This window comes from Symphalangus syndactylus, chromosome 3 (assembly GCF_028878055.3).
Source record: "Symphalangus syndactylus isolate Jambi chromosome 3, NHGRI_mSymSyn1-v2.1_pri, whole genome shotgun sequence".
In the NCBI taxonomy this organism is placed as follows: Eukaryota; Metazoa; Chordata; class Mammalia; order Primates; family Hylobatidae; genus Symphalangus; species Symphalangus syndactylus.
The window spans coordinates 2,955,089-2,969,459 of NC_072425.2; positions in this window are offsets into that span (position 1 = coordinate 2,955,089).

Below are 14,371 nucleotides of genomic sequence, written 5' to 3' on the forward strand. Positions count from 1 at the left end.
CTGCTCAATCAAAAGTATGGTTTAACTCTGTTAGCTGAATGCTCAGATCAGAAAGAAGTTTCACAGAATGCTTCTGTGTAGTTTATATTTGAATATATTACTTTTTCCACTACTACGCTCTTAGCGCTCCAAATGTCCAGTTGCATTTTCTACAGAAAGAGTGTTCAGATCTGCTCAATCAAAAGTATGGTTTAACTCTGTTACCTGAATGCACAGATCAGAAAGAAGTTTCACCGAATGATTCTGTGTAGTTTATATTTGAAGACATTACTTTTTCCACTATTACCCTCTTAGCGCTCCGAATCTCCACTTGTATTTTCTACAAAAAGAGTGTTTCATAACTGCTCAATCAAAAATATGTTTTATCTCTGTTAACTGAATTTACAGATCAGAAATAAGTTTCACAGAATGCATCTGTGTAGTTTTTATTTGAAGATATTCTTTTTCCCAAAGTAGGCCTCTTAGCGCTTAGCATGTCCAATTGCAGTTTCTACAGAAAGAGTGTTTCAGAACGGCTCAATCAAAAGTAAGGTTCAACTCTGTTAGTTGAATGCACAGAACAGAAAGAATTTTCACAGAATGCTACTGTGTAGTTTATATTTGAATATATTCCTTTTTCCACTATTACCCTCTTAGCGCTCCGAATGTCCACTTGCATTTTCTACAGAAAGAGGGTTCAGCACTGCGCAATCAAAAGTATGGTTTAACTCTGTTAGCTTAATGAACATATCAGAAATAAGTTTCACACAATGCTTCTGTGTAGTTTTTATTTGAAGATATTATTTTTCCCAATAGAGGCCTCTTAGCTCTCAGAATATCCAATTGCAGTTTCTACAGAAAGAGTGTTTCAGAAAGGCTCAATCAAAAGTAAGGTTCAACTCTGTTAGTTGAATGCACAGAACAGAAAGAATTTTCACAGAATGCTACTGTGTAGTTTATATTTGAATATAGTCCTTTTTCCACTATTACCCTCTTAGCGCTACGAATGTCCACTTGCATTTTCTACAGAAAGAGGGTTCAGCACTGCGCAATCAAAAGTATGGTTTAACTCTGTTAGCTTAATGAACATATCAGAAATTAGTTTCACACAATGCTTCTGTGTAGTTTTTATTTGAAGATATTATTTTTCCTTATAGAGGCCTCTTAGCGCTCAGAATGTCCAATTGCAGTTTCTACAGAAAGAGTGTTTCAGAAAGGCTCAATCAAAAGTAAGGTTGAACTCTGTTAGTTGAATGCACAGAACAGAAAGAAGTTTCATACAATGCTTATGTGTAGTTTATATTTGAACATATTCTTTTTTCCACTATTACCCACTTAGCACTACGAATGTCCAGTTGCATTTTCTACAGACAGAGTGTTTCAAAACTGCTCAATCAAAAGTATGGTTTAACTCTGTTAGCTGAATGCTCAGATCAGAAAGAAGTTTCACAGAATGCTTCTGTGTAGTTTATATTTGAATATATTCCTTTTTCCACTACTACGCTCTTAGCGCTCCAAATGTCCAGTTGCATTTTCTACAGAAAGAGTGTTCAGATCTGCTCAATCAAAAGTATGGTTTAACTCTGTTAGCTGAATGCACAGATCAGAAAGAAGTTTCACCGAATGATTCTGTGTAGTTTATATTTGAAGACATTCCTTTTTCCACTATTACCCTCTTAGCGCTCCGAATCTCCACTTGCATTTTCTACAACAAGAGTGTTTCATAACTGCTCAATCAAAAATATGTTTTATCTCTGTTAACTGAATTTACAGATCAGAAATAAGTTTCACAGAATGCATCTGTGTAGTTTTTATTTGAAGATATTCTTTTTCCCAATGTAGGCCTCTTAGCGCTTAGCATGTCCAATTGCAGTTTCTACAGAAAGAGTGTTTCAGAACGGCTCAATCAAAAGTAAGGTTCAACTCTGTTAGTTGAATGCACAGAACAGAAAGAATTTTCACAGAATGCTACTGTGTAGTTTATATTTGAATATATTCCTTTTTCCACTATTACCCTCTTAGCGCTCCGAATGTCCACTTGCATTTTCTACAGAAAGAGTGTTCAGAACTGCGCAATCAAAAGTACGGTTTAACTCTGTTAGCTAAATGAACATATCAGAAATAAGTTTCACACAATGCTTCTGTGTAGTTTTTATTTGAAGATATTATTTTTCCCAATAGAGGCCTCTTAGCGCTCAGAATGTCCAATTGCAGTTTCTACAGAAAGAGTGTTTCAGAAAGGCTCAATCAAAAGTAAGGTTCAACTCTGTTAGTTGAATGCACAGAGCAGAAAGAACTTTCATACAATGCTTCTGTGTAGTTTATATTTGAACATATTCTTTTTTCCACTATTACCCACTTAGCGCTACGAATGTCCAGTTGCATTTTCTACAGACAGAGTGTTTCAAAACTGCTCAATCAAAAGTATGGTTTAACTCTGTTAGCTGAATGCTCAGATCAGAAAGAAGTTTCACAGAATGCTTCTGTGTAGTTTATACTTGAATATATTCATTTTTCCACAACTACGCTCTTAGCGCTCCAAATGTCCAGTTGCATTTTCTACAGAAAGAGTGTTCAGATCTCCTCAATCAAAAGTATGGTTTAACTCTGTTAGTTGAATGCACAGATCTGAAAGAAGTTTCACCGAATGATTCTGTGTAGTTTATATTTGAAGACATTCCTTTTTCCACTATTACCCTCTGAGCGCTCCGAATCTCCACTTGTATTTTCTACAAAAAGAGTGTTTCATAACTGCTCAATCAAAAATATGTTTTATCTCTGTTAACTGAATTTACAGATCAGAAATAAGTTTCACACAATGCTTCTGTGTAGTTTTTATTTGAAGATATTCTTTTTCCCAAAGTAGGCCTCTTAGCGCTTAGCATGTCCAATTGCAGTTTCTACAGAAAGAGTGTTTCAGAACGGCTCAATCAAAAGTAAGGTTCAACTCTGTTAGTTGAATGCACAGAACAGAAAGAATTTTAACAGAATGCTACTGTGTAGTTTATATTTGAATATAGTCCTTTTTCCACTATTACCCACTTAGCGCTCCGAATGTCCACTTGCATTTTCTACAGAAAGAGGGTTCAGCACTGCGCAATCAAAAGTATGGTTTAACTCTGTTAGCTTAATGAACATATCAGAAATAAGTTTCACACAATGCTTCTGTGTAGTTTTTATTTGAAGATATTATTTTTCCCAATAGAGGCCTCTTAGCGCTCAGAATGTCCAATTGCAGTTTCTACAGAAAGAGTGTTTCAGAAAGGCTCAATCAAAAGTAAGGTTGAACTCTGTTAGTTGAATGCACAGAACAGGAAGAAGTTTCATACACAGCTTCTGTGTAGTTTATATTTGAACATATTCTTTTTTCCACTATTACCCACTTAGCGCTACGAATGTCCAGTTGCATTTTCTACGGACAGAGTGTTTCAAAACTGCTCAATCAAAAGTATGGTTTAACTCTGTTAGCTGAATGCTCAGATCAGAAAGAAGTTTCACAGAATGCTTCTGTGTAGTTTATATTTGAATATATTCCTTTTTCCACTACTACTCTCTTAGCGCTCCAAATGTCCAGTTGCATTTTCTACAGAAAGAGTGTTCAGATCTGCTCAATCAAAAGTATGGTTTAACTCTGTTAGCTGAATGCACAGATCAGAAAGAAGTTTCACAGAGTGATTCTGTGTAGTTTATATTTGGAGACATTCCTTTTTCCACTATTACCCTCTTAGCGCTCCGAATCTCCACTTGCATTTTCTACAGAAAGAGTGTTTCAGAACGGCTCAATCAAAACTAAGGTTCAACTCTTTTAGTTGAACAAACAGAACAGAAAGAAGTTTCACACAATTCTTCTGTGTAGTTTTTATTTGTAGACATTCTTTTTCCCAATATAGGCCTCTTAGCGCTCAGAATGTCCAATTGCAGTTTCTACAGAAAGAGTGTTTCAGAACGGCTCAATCAAAAGTAAGGTTGAACTCTGTTAGTTGAATGCACAGAACAGAAAGAAGTTTCATACAATGCTTCTGTGTAGTTTATATTTGAACATATTCTTTTTTCCACTATTACCCACTTAGCGCTACGAATGTCCAGTTGCATTTTCTACAGACAGAGTGTTTCAAAACTGCTCAATCAAAAGTATGGTTTAACTCTGTTAGCTGAATGCTCAGATCAGAAAGAAGTTTCACAGAATGCTTCTGTGTAGTTTATACTTGAATATATTCCTTTTTCCACTACTACGCTCTTAGCACTCCAAATGTCCAGTTGCATTTTCTACAGAAAGAGTGTTCAGATCTGCTCAATCAAAAGTATAGTTTAACTCTGTTAGCTGAATGCACAGATCAGAGAGAAGTTTCACCGAATGATTCTGTGTAGTTTATATTTGAAGACATTCCTTTTTCCACTATTACCCTCTTAGCGCTCCGAATCTCCACTTGTATTTTCTACAAAAAGAGTGTTTCATAACTGTTCAATCAAAAATATGTTTTATCTCTGTTAACTGAATTTACAGATCAGAAATAAGTTTCACAGAATGCATCTGTGTAGTTTTTATTTGAAGATATTCTTTTTCCCAAAGTAGGCCTCTTAGCGCTTAGCATGTCCAATTGCAGTTTCTACAGAAAGAGTGTTTCAGAACGGCTCAATCAAAAGTAAGGTTCAACTCTGTTAGTTGAATGCACAGAACAGAAAGAATTTTCACAGAATGCTACTGTGTAGTTTATATTTGAATATAGTCCTTTTTCCACTATTACCCTCTTAGCGCTCCGAATGTCCACTTGCATTTTCTACAGAAAGAGGGTTCAGCACTGCGCAATCAAAAGTATGGTTTAACTCTGTTAGCTTAATGAACATATCAGAAATAAGTTTCACACAATGCTTCTGTGTAGTTTTTATTTGAAGATATTATTTTTCCCAATAGAGGCCTCTTAGCGCTCAGAATGTCCAATTGCAGTTTCTACAGAAAGAGTGTTTCAGAAAGGCTCAATCAAAAGTAAGGTTCAACTCTGTTAGTTGAATGCACAGAACAGAAAGAAGTTTCATACAATGCTTCTGTGTAGTTTATATTTGAACATATTCTTTTTTCCACTATTACCCACTTAGCGCTACGAATGTCCAGTTGCATTTTCTACAGACAGAGTGTTTCAAAACTGCTCAATCAAAAGTATGGTTTAACTCTGTTAGCTGAATGCTCAGATCAGAAAGAAGTTTCACAGAATGCTTCTGTGTAGTTTATATTTGAATATATTCCTTTTTCCACTACTACTCTCTTAGCGCTCCAAATGTCCAGTTGCATTTTCTACAGAAAGAGTGTTCAGATCTGCTCAATCAAAAGTATGGTTTAACTCTGTTAGCTGAATGCACAGATCAGAAAGATGTTTCACAGAATGATTCTGTGTAGTTTATATTTGGAGACATTCCTTTTTCCACTATTACCCTCTTAGCGCTCCGAATCTCCACTTGCATTTTCTACAGAAAGAGTGTTTCAGAACGGCTCAATCAAAACTAAGGTTCAACTCTTTTAGTTGAACAAACAGAACAGAAAGAAGTTTCACACAATTCTTCTGTGTAGTTTTTATTTGTAGACATTCTTTTTCCCAATATAGGCCTCTTAGCGCTCAGAATGTCCAATTGCAGTTTCTACAGAAAGAGTGTTTCAGAACGGCTCAATCAAAAGTAAGGTTCAACTCTGTTAGTTGAATGCACAGAACAGAAAGAAGTTTCATACAATGCTTCTGTGTAGTTTATATTTGAACATATTCTTTTTTCCACTATTACCCACTTAGCGCTACGAATGTCCAGTTGCATTTTCTACAGACAGAGTGTTTCAAAACTGCTCAATCAAAAGTATGGTTTAACTCTGTTAGCTGAATACTCAGATCAGAAAGAAGTTTCACAGAATGCTTCTGTGTAGTTTATATTTGAATATATTACTTTTTCCACTACTACGCTCTTAGCGCTCCAAATGTCCAGTTGCATTTTCTACAGAAAGAGTGTTCAGATCTGCTCAATCAAAAGTATGTTTTAACTCTGTTAGCTGAATGCACAGATCAGAAAGAAGTTTCACCGAATGATTCTGTGTAGTTTATATTTGAAGACATTCCTTTTTCCACTATTACCCTCTTAGCGCTCCGAATCTCCACTTGTATTTTCTACAAAAAGGGTGTTTCATAACTGCTCAATCAAAAATATGTTTTATCTCTGTTAACTGAATTTACAGATCAGAAATAAGTTTCACACAATGCATCTGTGTAGTTTTTATTTGAAGATATTCTTTTTCCCAAAGTAGGCCTCTTAGCGCTTAGCATGTCCAATTGCAGTTTCTACAGAAAGAGTGTTTCAGAACGGCTCAATCAAAAGTAAGGTTCAACTCTGTTAGTTGAATGCACAGAACAGAAAGAATTTTCACAGAATGCTACTGTGTAGTTTATATTTGAATATAGTCCTTTTTCCACTATTACCCTCTTAGCGCTCCGAATGTCCACTTGCATTTTCTACAGAAAGAGGGTTCAGCACTGCGCAATCAAAAGTATGGTTTAACTCTGTTAGCTTAATGAACATATCAGAAATAAGTTTCACACAATGCTTCTGTGTAGTTTTTATTTGAAGATATTATTTTTCCCAATAGAGGCCTCTTAGCGCTCAGAATGTCCAATTGCAGTTTCTACAGAAAGAGTGTTTCAGAAAGGCTCAATCAAAAGTAAGGTTCAACTCTGTTAGTTGAATGCACAGAACAGAAAGAAGTTTCATACAATGCTTCTGTGTAGTTTATATTTGAACATATTCTTTTTTCCACTATTACCCACTTAGCGCTACGAATGTCCACTTGCATTTTCTACAGACAGAGTGTTTCAAAACTGCTCAATCAAAAGTATGGTTTAACTCTGTTAGCTGAATGCTCAGATCAGAAAGAAGTTTCACAGAATGCTTCTGTGTAGTTTATATTTGAATATATTCCTTTTTCCACTACTACTCTCTTAGCGCTCCAAATGTCCAGTTGCATTTTCTACAGAAAGAGTGTTCAGATCTGCTCAATCAAAAGTATGGTTTAACTCTGTTAGCTGAATGCACAGATCAGAAAGATGTTTCACAGAATGATTCTGTGTAGTTTATATTTGGAGACATTCCTTTTTCCACTATTACCCTCTTAGCGCTCCGAATCTCCACTTGCATTTTCTACAGAAAGAGTGTTTCAGAACGGCTCAATCAAAACTAAGGTTCAACTCTTTTAGTTGAACAAACAGAACAGAAAGAAGTTTCACACAATTCTTCTGTGTAGTTTTTATTTGTAGACATTCTTTTTCCCAATATAGGCCTCTTAGCGCTCAGAATGTCCAATTGCAGTTTCTACAGAAAGAGTGTTTCAGAACGGCTCAATCAAAAGTAAGGTTCAACTCTGTTAGTTGAATGCACAGAACAGAAAGAAGTTTCATACAATGCTTCTGTGTAGTTTATATTTGAACATATTCTTTTTTCCACTATTACCCACTTAGCGCTACGAATGTCCAGTTGCATTTTCTACAGACAGAGTGTTTCAAAACTGCTCAATCAAAAGTATGGTTTAACTCTGTTAGCTGAATGCTCAGATCAGAAAGAAGTTTCACAGAAAGCTTCTGTGTAGTTTATATTTGAATATATTACTTTTTCCACTACTACGCTCTTAGCGCTCCAAATGTCCAGTTGCATTTTCTACAGAAAGAGTGTTCAGATCTGCTCAATCAAAAGTATGGTTTAACTCTGTTAGCTGAATGCACAGATCAGAAAGAAGTTTCACCGAATGATTCTGTGTAGTTTATATTTGAAGACATTCCTTTTTCCACTATTACCCTCTTAGCGCTCCGAATCTCCACTTGTATTTTCTACAAAAAGAGTGTTTCATAACTGCTCAATCAAAAATATGTTTTATCTCTGTTAACTGAATTTACAGATCAGAAATAAGTTTCACAGAATGCATCTGTGTAGTTTTTATTTGAAGATATTCTTTTTCCCAAAGTAGGCCTCTTAGCGCTTAGCATGTCCAATTGCAGTTTCTACAAAAAGAGTGTTTCAGAACGGCTCAATCAAAAGTAAGGTTCAACTCTGTTAGTTGAATGCACAGAACAGAAAGAATTTTCACAGAATGCTACTGTGTAGTTTATATTTGAATATAGTCCTTTTTCCACTATTACCCTCTTAGCGCTCCGAATGTCCACTTGCATTTTCTACAGAAAGAGGGTTCAGCACTGCGCAATCAAAAGTATGGTTTAACTCTGTTAGCTTAATGAACATATCAGAAATAAGTTTCACACAATGCTTCTGTGTAGTTTTTATTTGAAGATATTATTTTTCCCAATAGAGGCCTCTTAGCGCTCAGAATATCCAATTGCAGTTTCTACAGAAAGAGTGTTTCAGAAAGGCTCAATCAAAAGTAAGGTTCAACTCTGTTAGTTGAATGCACAGAACAGAAAGAATTTTCACAGAATGCTACTGTGTAGTTTATATTTGAATATAGTCCTTTTTCCACTATTACCCTCTTAGCGCTACGAATGTCCACTTGCATTTTCTACAGAAAGAGGGTTCAGCACTGCGCAATCAAAAGTATGGTTTAACTCTGTTAGCTTAATGAACATATCAGAAATTAGTTTCACACAATGCTTCTGTGTAGTTTTTATTTGAAGATATTATTTTTCCTTATAGAGGCCTCTTAGCGCTCAGAATGTCCAATTGCAGTTTCTACAGAAAGAGTGTTTCAGAAAGGCTCAATCAAAAGTAAGGTTCAACTCTGTTAGTTGAATGCACAGAACAGAAAGAAGTTTCATACAATGCTTCTGTGTAGTTTATATTTGAACATATTCTTTTTTCCACTATTACCCACTTAGCACTACGAATGTCCAGTTGCATTTTCTACAGACAGAGTGTTTCAAAACTGCTCAATCAAAAGTATGGTTTAACTCTGTTAGCTCAATGCTCAGATCAGAAAGAAGTTTCACAGAATGCTTCTGTGTAGTTTATATTTGAATATATTCCTTTTTCCACTACTACGCTCTTAGCGCTCCAAATGTCCAGTTGCATTTTCTACAGAAAGAGTGTTCAGATCTGCTCAATCAAAAGTATGGTTTAACTCTGTTAGCTGAATGCACAGATCAGAAAGAAGTTTCACCGAATGATTCTGTGTAGTTTATATTTGAAGACATTCCTTTTTCCACTATTACCCTCATAGCGCTCCGAATCTCCACTTGCATTTTCTACAACAAGAGTGTTTCATAACTGCTCAATCAAAAATATGTTTTATCTCTGTTAACTGAATTTACAGATCAGAAATAAGTTTCACAGAATGCATCTGTGTAGTTTTTATTTGAAGATATTCTTTTTCGCAATGTAGGCCTCTTAGCGCTTAGCATGTCCAATTGCAGTTTCTACAGAAAGAGTGTTTCAGAACGGCTCAATCAAAAGTAAGGTTCAACTCTGTTAGTTGAATGCACAGAACAGAAAGAATTTTCACAGAATGCTACTGTGTAGTTTATATTTGAATATATTCCTTTTTCCACTATTACCCTCTTAGCGCTCCGAATGTCCACTTGCATTTTCTACAGAAAGAGTGTTCAGAACTGCGCAATCAAAAGTACGGTTTAACTCTGTTAGCTAAATGAACATATCAGAAATAAGTTTCACACAATGCTTCTGTGTAGTTTTTATTTGAAGATATTATTTTTCCCAATAGAGGCCTCTTAGCGCTCAGAATGTCCAATTGCAGTTTCTACAGAAAGAGTGTTTCAGAAAGGCTCAATCAAAAGTAAGGTTCAACTCTGTTAGTTGAATGCACAGAACAGAAAGAAGTTTCATACAATGCTTCTGTGTAGTTTATATTTGAACATATTCTTTTTTCCACTATTACCCACTTAGCGCTACGAATGTCCACTTGCATTTTCTACAGACAGAGTGTTTCAAAACTGCTCAATCAAAAGTATGGTTTAACTCTGTTAGCTGAATGCTCAGATCAGAAAGAAGTTTCACAGAATGCTTCTGTGTAGTTTATATTTGAATATATTCCTTTTTCCACTACTACTCTCTTAGCGCTCCAAATGTCCAGTTGCATTTTCTACAGAAAGAGTGTTCAGATCTGCTCAATCAAAAGTATGGTTTAACTCTGTTAGCTGAATGCACAGATCAGAAAGATGTTTCACAGAATGATTCTGTGTAGTTTATATTTGGAGACATTCCTTTTTCCACTATTACCCTCTTAGCGCTCCGAATCTCCACTTGCATTTTCTACAGAAAGAGTGTTTCAGAACGGCTCAATCAAAACTAAGGTTCAACTCTTTTAGTTGAACAAACAGAACAGAAAGAAGTTTCACACAATTCTTCTGTGTAGTTTTTATTTGTAGACATTCTTTTTCCCAATATAGGCCTCTTAGCGCTCAGAATGTCCAATTGCAGTTTCTACAGAAAGAGTGTTTCAGAACGGCTCAATCAAAAGTAAGGTTCAACTCTGTTAGTTGAATGCACAGAACAGAAAGAAGTTTCATACAATGCTTCTGTGTAGTTTATATTTGAACATATTCTTTTTTCCACTATTACCCACTTAGCGCTACGAATGTCCAGTTGCATTTTCTACAGACAGAGTGTTTCAAAACTGCTCAATCAAAAGTATGGTTTAACTCTGTTAGCTGAATGCTCAGATCAGAAAGAAGTTTCACAGAAAGCTTCTGTGTAGTTTATATTTGAATATATTACTTTTTCCACTACTACGCTCTTAGCGCTCCAAATGTCCAGTTGCATTTTCTACAGAAAGAGTGTTCAGATCTGCTCAATCAAAAGTATGGTTTAACTCTGTTAGCTGAATGCACAGATCAGAAAGAAGTTTCACCGAATGATTCTGTGTAGTTTATATTTGAAGACATTCCTTTTTCCACTATTACCCTCTTAGCGCTCCGAATCTCCACTTGTATTTTCTACAAAAAGAGTGTTTCATAACTGCTCAATCAAAAATATGTTTTATCTCTGTTAACTGAATTTACAGATCAGAAATAAGTTTCACAGAATGCATCTGTGTAGTTTTTATTTGAAGATATTCTTTTTCCCAAAGTAGGCCTCTTAGCGCTTAGCATGTCCAATTGCAGTTTCTACAAAAAGAGTGTTTCAGAACGGCTCAATCAAAAGTAAGGTTCAACTCTGTTAGTTGAATGCACAGAACAGAAAGAATTTTCACAGAATGCTACTGTGTAGATTATATTTGAATATAGTCCTTTTTCCACTATTACCCTCTTAGCGCTCCGAATGTCCACTTGCATTTTCTACAGAAAGAGGGTTCAGCACTGCGCAATCAAAAGTATGGTTTAACTCTGTTAGCTTAATGAACATATCAGAAATAAGTTTCACACAATGCTTCTGTGTAGTTTTTATTTGAAGATATTATTTTTCCCAATAGAGGCCTCTTAGCGCTCAGAATATCCAATTGCAGTTTCTACAGAAAGAGTGTTTCAGAAAGGCTCAATCAAAAGTAAGGTTCAACTCTGTTAGTTGAATGCACAGAACAGAAAGAATTTTCACAGAATGCTACTGTGTAGTTTATATTTGAATATAGTCCTTTTTCCACTATTACCCTCTTAGCGCTACGAATGTCCACTTGCATTTTCTACAGAAAGAGGGTTCAGCACTGCGCAATCAAAAGTATGGTTTAACTCTGTTAGCTTAATGAACATATCAGAAATTAGTTTCACACAATGCTTCTGTGTAGTTTTTATTTGAAGATATTATTTTTCCTTATAGAGGCCTCTTAGCGCTCAGAATGTCCAATTGCAGTTTCTACAGAAAGAGTGTTTCAGAAAGGCTCAATCAAAAGTAAGGTTCAACTCTGTTAGTTGAATGCACAGAACAGAAAGAAGTTTCATACAATGCTTCTGTGTAGTTTATATTTGAACATATTCTTTTTTCCACTATTACCCACTTAGCACTACGAATGTCCAGTTGCATTTTCTACAGACAGAGTGTTTCAAAACTGCTCAATCAAAAGTATGGTTTAACTCTGTTAGCTCAATGCTCAGATCAGAAAGAAGTTTCACAGAATGCTTCTGTGTAGTTTATATTTGAATATATTCCTTTTTCCACTACTACGCTCTTAGCGCTCCAAATGTCCAGTTGCATTTTCTACAGAAAGAGTGTTCAGATCTGCTCAATCAAAAGTATGGTTTAACTCTGTTAGCTGAATGCACAGATCAGAAAGAAGTTTCACCGAATGATTCTGTGTAGTTTATATTTGAAGACATTCCTTTTTCCACTATTACCCTCATAGCGCTCCGAATCTCCACTTGCATTTTCTACAACAAGAGTGTTTCATAACTGCTCAATCAAAAATATGTTTTATCTCTGTTAACTGAATTTACAGATCAGAAATAAGTTTCACAGAATGCATCTGTGTAGTTTTTATTTGAAGATATTCTTTTTCGCAATGTAGGCCTCTTAGCGCTTAGCATGTCCAATTGCAGTTTCTACAGAAAGAGTGTTTCAGAACGGCTCAATCAAAAGTAAGGTTCAACTCTGTTAGTTGAATGCACAGAACAGAAAGAATTTTCACAGAATGCTACTGTGTAGTTTATATTTGAATATATTCCTTTTTCCACTATTACCCTCTTAGCGCTCCGAATGTCCACTTGCATTTTCTACAGAAAGAGTGTTCAGAACTGCGCAATCAAAAGTACGGTTTAACTCTGTTAGCTAAATGAACATATCAGAAATAAGTTTCACACAATGCTTCTGTGTAGTTTTTATTTGAAGATATTATTTTTCCCAATAGAGGCCTCTTAGCGCTCAGAATGACCAATTGCAGTTTCTACAGAAAGAGTGTTTCAGAAAGGCTCAATCAAAAGTAAGGTTCAACTCTGTTAGTTGAATGCACAGAGCAGAAAGAAGTTTCATACAATGCTTCTGTGTAGTTTATATTTGAACATATTCTTTTTTCCACTATTACCCACTTAGCGCTACGAATGTCCAGTTGCATTTTCTACAGACAGAGTGTTTCAAAACTGCTCAATCAAAAGTATGGTTTAACTCTGTTAGCTGAATGCTCAGATCAGAAAGAAGTTTCACAGAATGCTTCTGTGTAGTTTATATTTGAATATATTACTTTGTCCACTACTACGCTCTTAGCGCTCCAAATGTCCAGTTGCATTTTCTACAGAAAGAGTGTTCAGATCTGCTCAATCAAAAGTATGGTTTAACTCTGTTAGCTGAATGCACAGATCAGAAAGAAGTTTCACCGAATGATTCTGTGTAGTTTATATTTGAAGACATTCCTTTTTCCACTATTACCCTCTTAACGCTCGGAATCTCCACTTGCCTTTTCTACAAAAAGACTGTTTCATAACTGCTCAATCAAAAATATGTTTTATCTCTGTTAACTGAATTTACAGATCAGAGATAAGTTTCACAGAATGCATCTGTGTAGTTTTTATTTGAAGAGATTCTTTTTCCGAATGTAGGCCTCTTAGCGCTTAGCATGTCCAATTGCAGTTTCTACAGAAAGAGTGTTTCAGAACGGCTCAATCAAAAGTAAGGTTCAACTCTGTTAGTTGAATGCACAGAACAGAAAGTATTTTCACAGAATGCTACTGTGTAGTTTATATTTGAATATATTCCTTTTTCCACTATTACCCTCTTAGCGCTCCGAATGTCCACTTGCATTTTCTACAGAAAGAGTGTTCAGAACTGCGCAATCAAAAGTACGGTTTAACTATGTTAGATTAATGAACATATCAGAAATAAGTTTCACACAATGCTTCTGTGTAGTTTTTATTTGAAGATATTATTTTTCCCAATAGAGGCCTCTTAGCACTCAGAATGTCCAATTGCAGTTTCTACAGAAAGAGTGTTTCAGAAAGGCTCAATCAAAAGTAAGATTCAACTCTGTTAGTGGAATGCACAGAACAGAAAGAAGTTTCATACAATGCTTCTGTGTAGTTTATATTTGAACATATTCTTTTTTCCACTATTACCCACTTAGCGCTACGAATGTCCAGTTGCATTTTCTACAGACAGAGTGTTTCAAAACTGCTCAATCAAAAGTATGGTTTAACTCTGTTAGCTGAATGCTCAGATCAGAAAGAAGTTTCACAGAATGCTTCTGTGTAGTTTATATTTGAATATATTCCTTTTTCCACTACTACGCTCTTAGCGCTCCAAATGTCCGGTTGCATTTTCTACAGAAAGAGTGTTCAGATCTGCTCAATCAAAAGTATGGTTTAACTCTGTTAGCTGAATGCACAGATCAGAAAGAAGTTTCACCAAATGATTCTGTGTAGTTTATATTTGAAGACATTCCTTTTTCCACTATTACCCTCTTAGCGTGCGGAATCTCGACTTGCCTTTTCTACAAAAAGAGTGTTTCATAACTGCTCAATCAAAAATATGTTTTATCTCTGTTAAC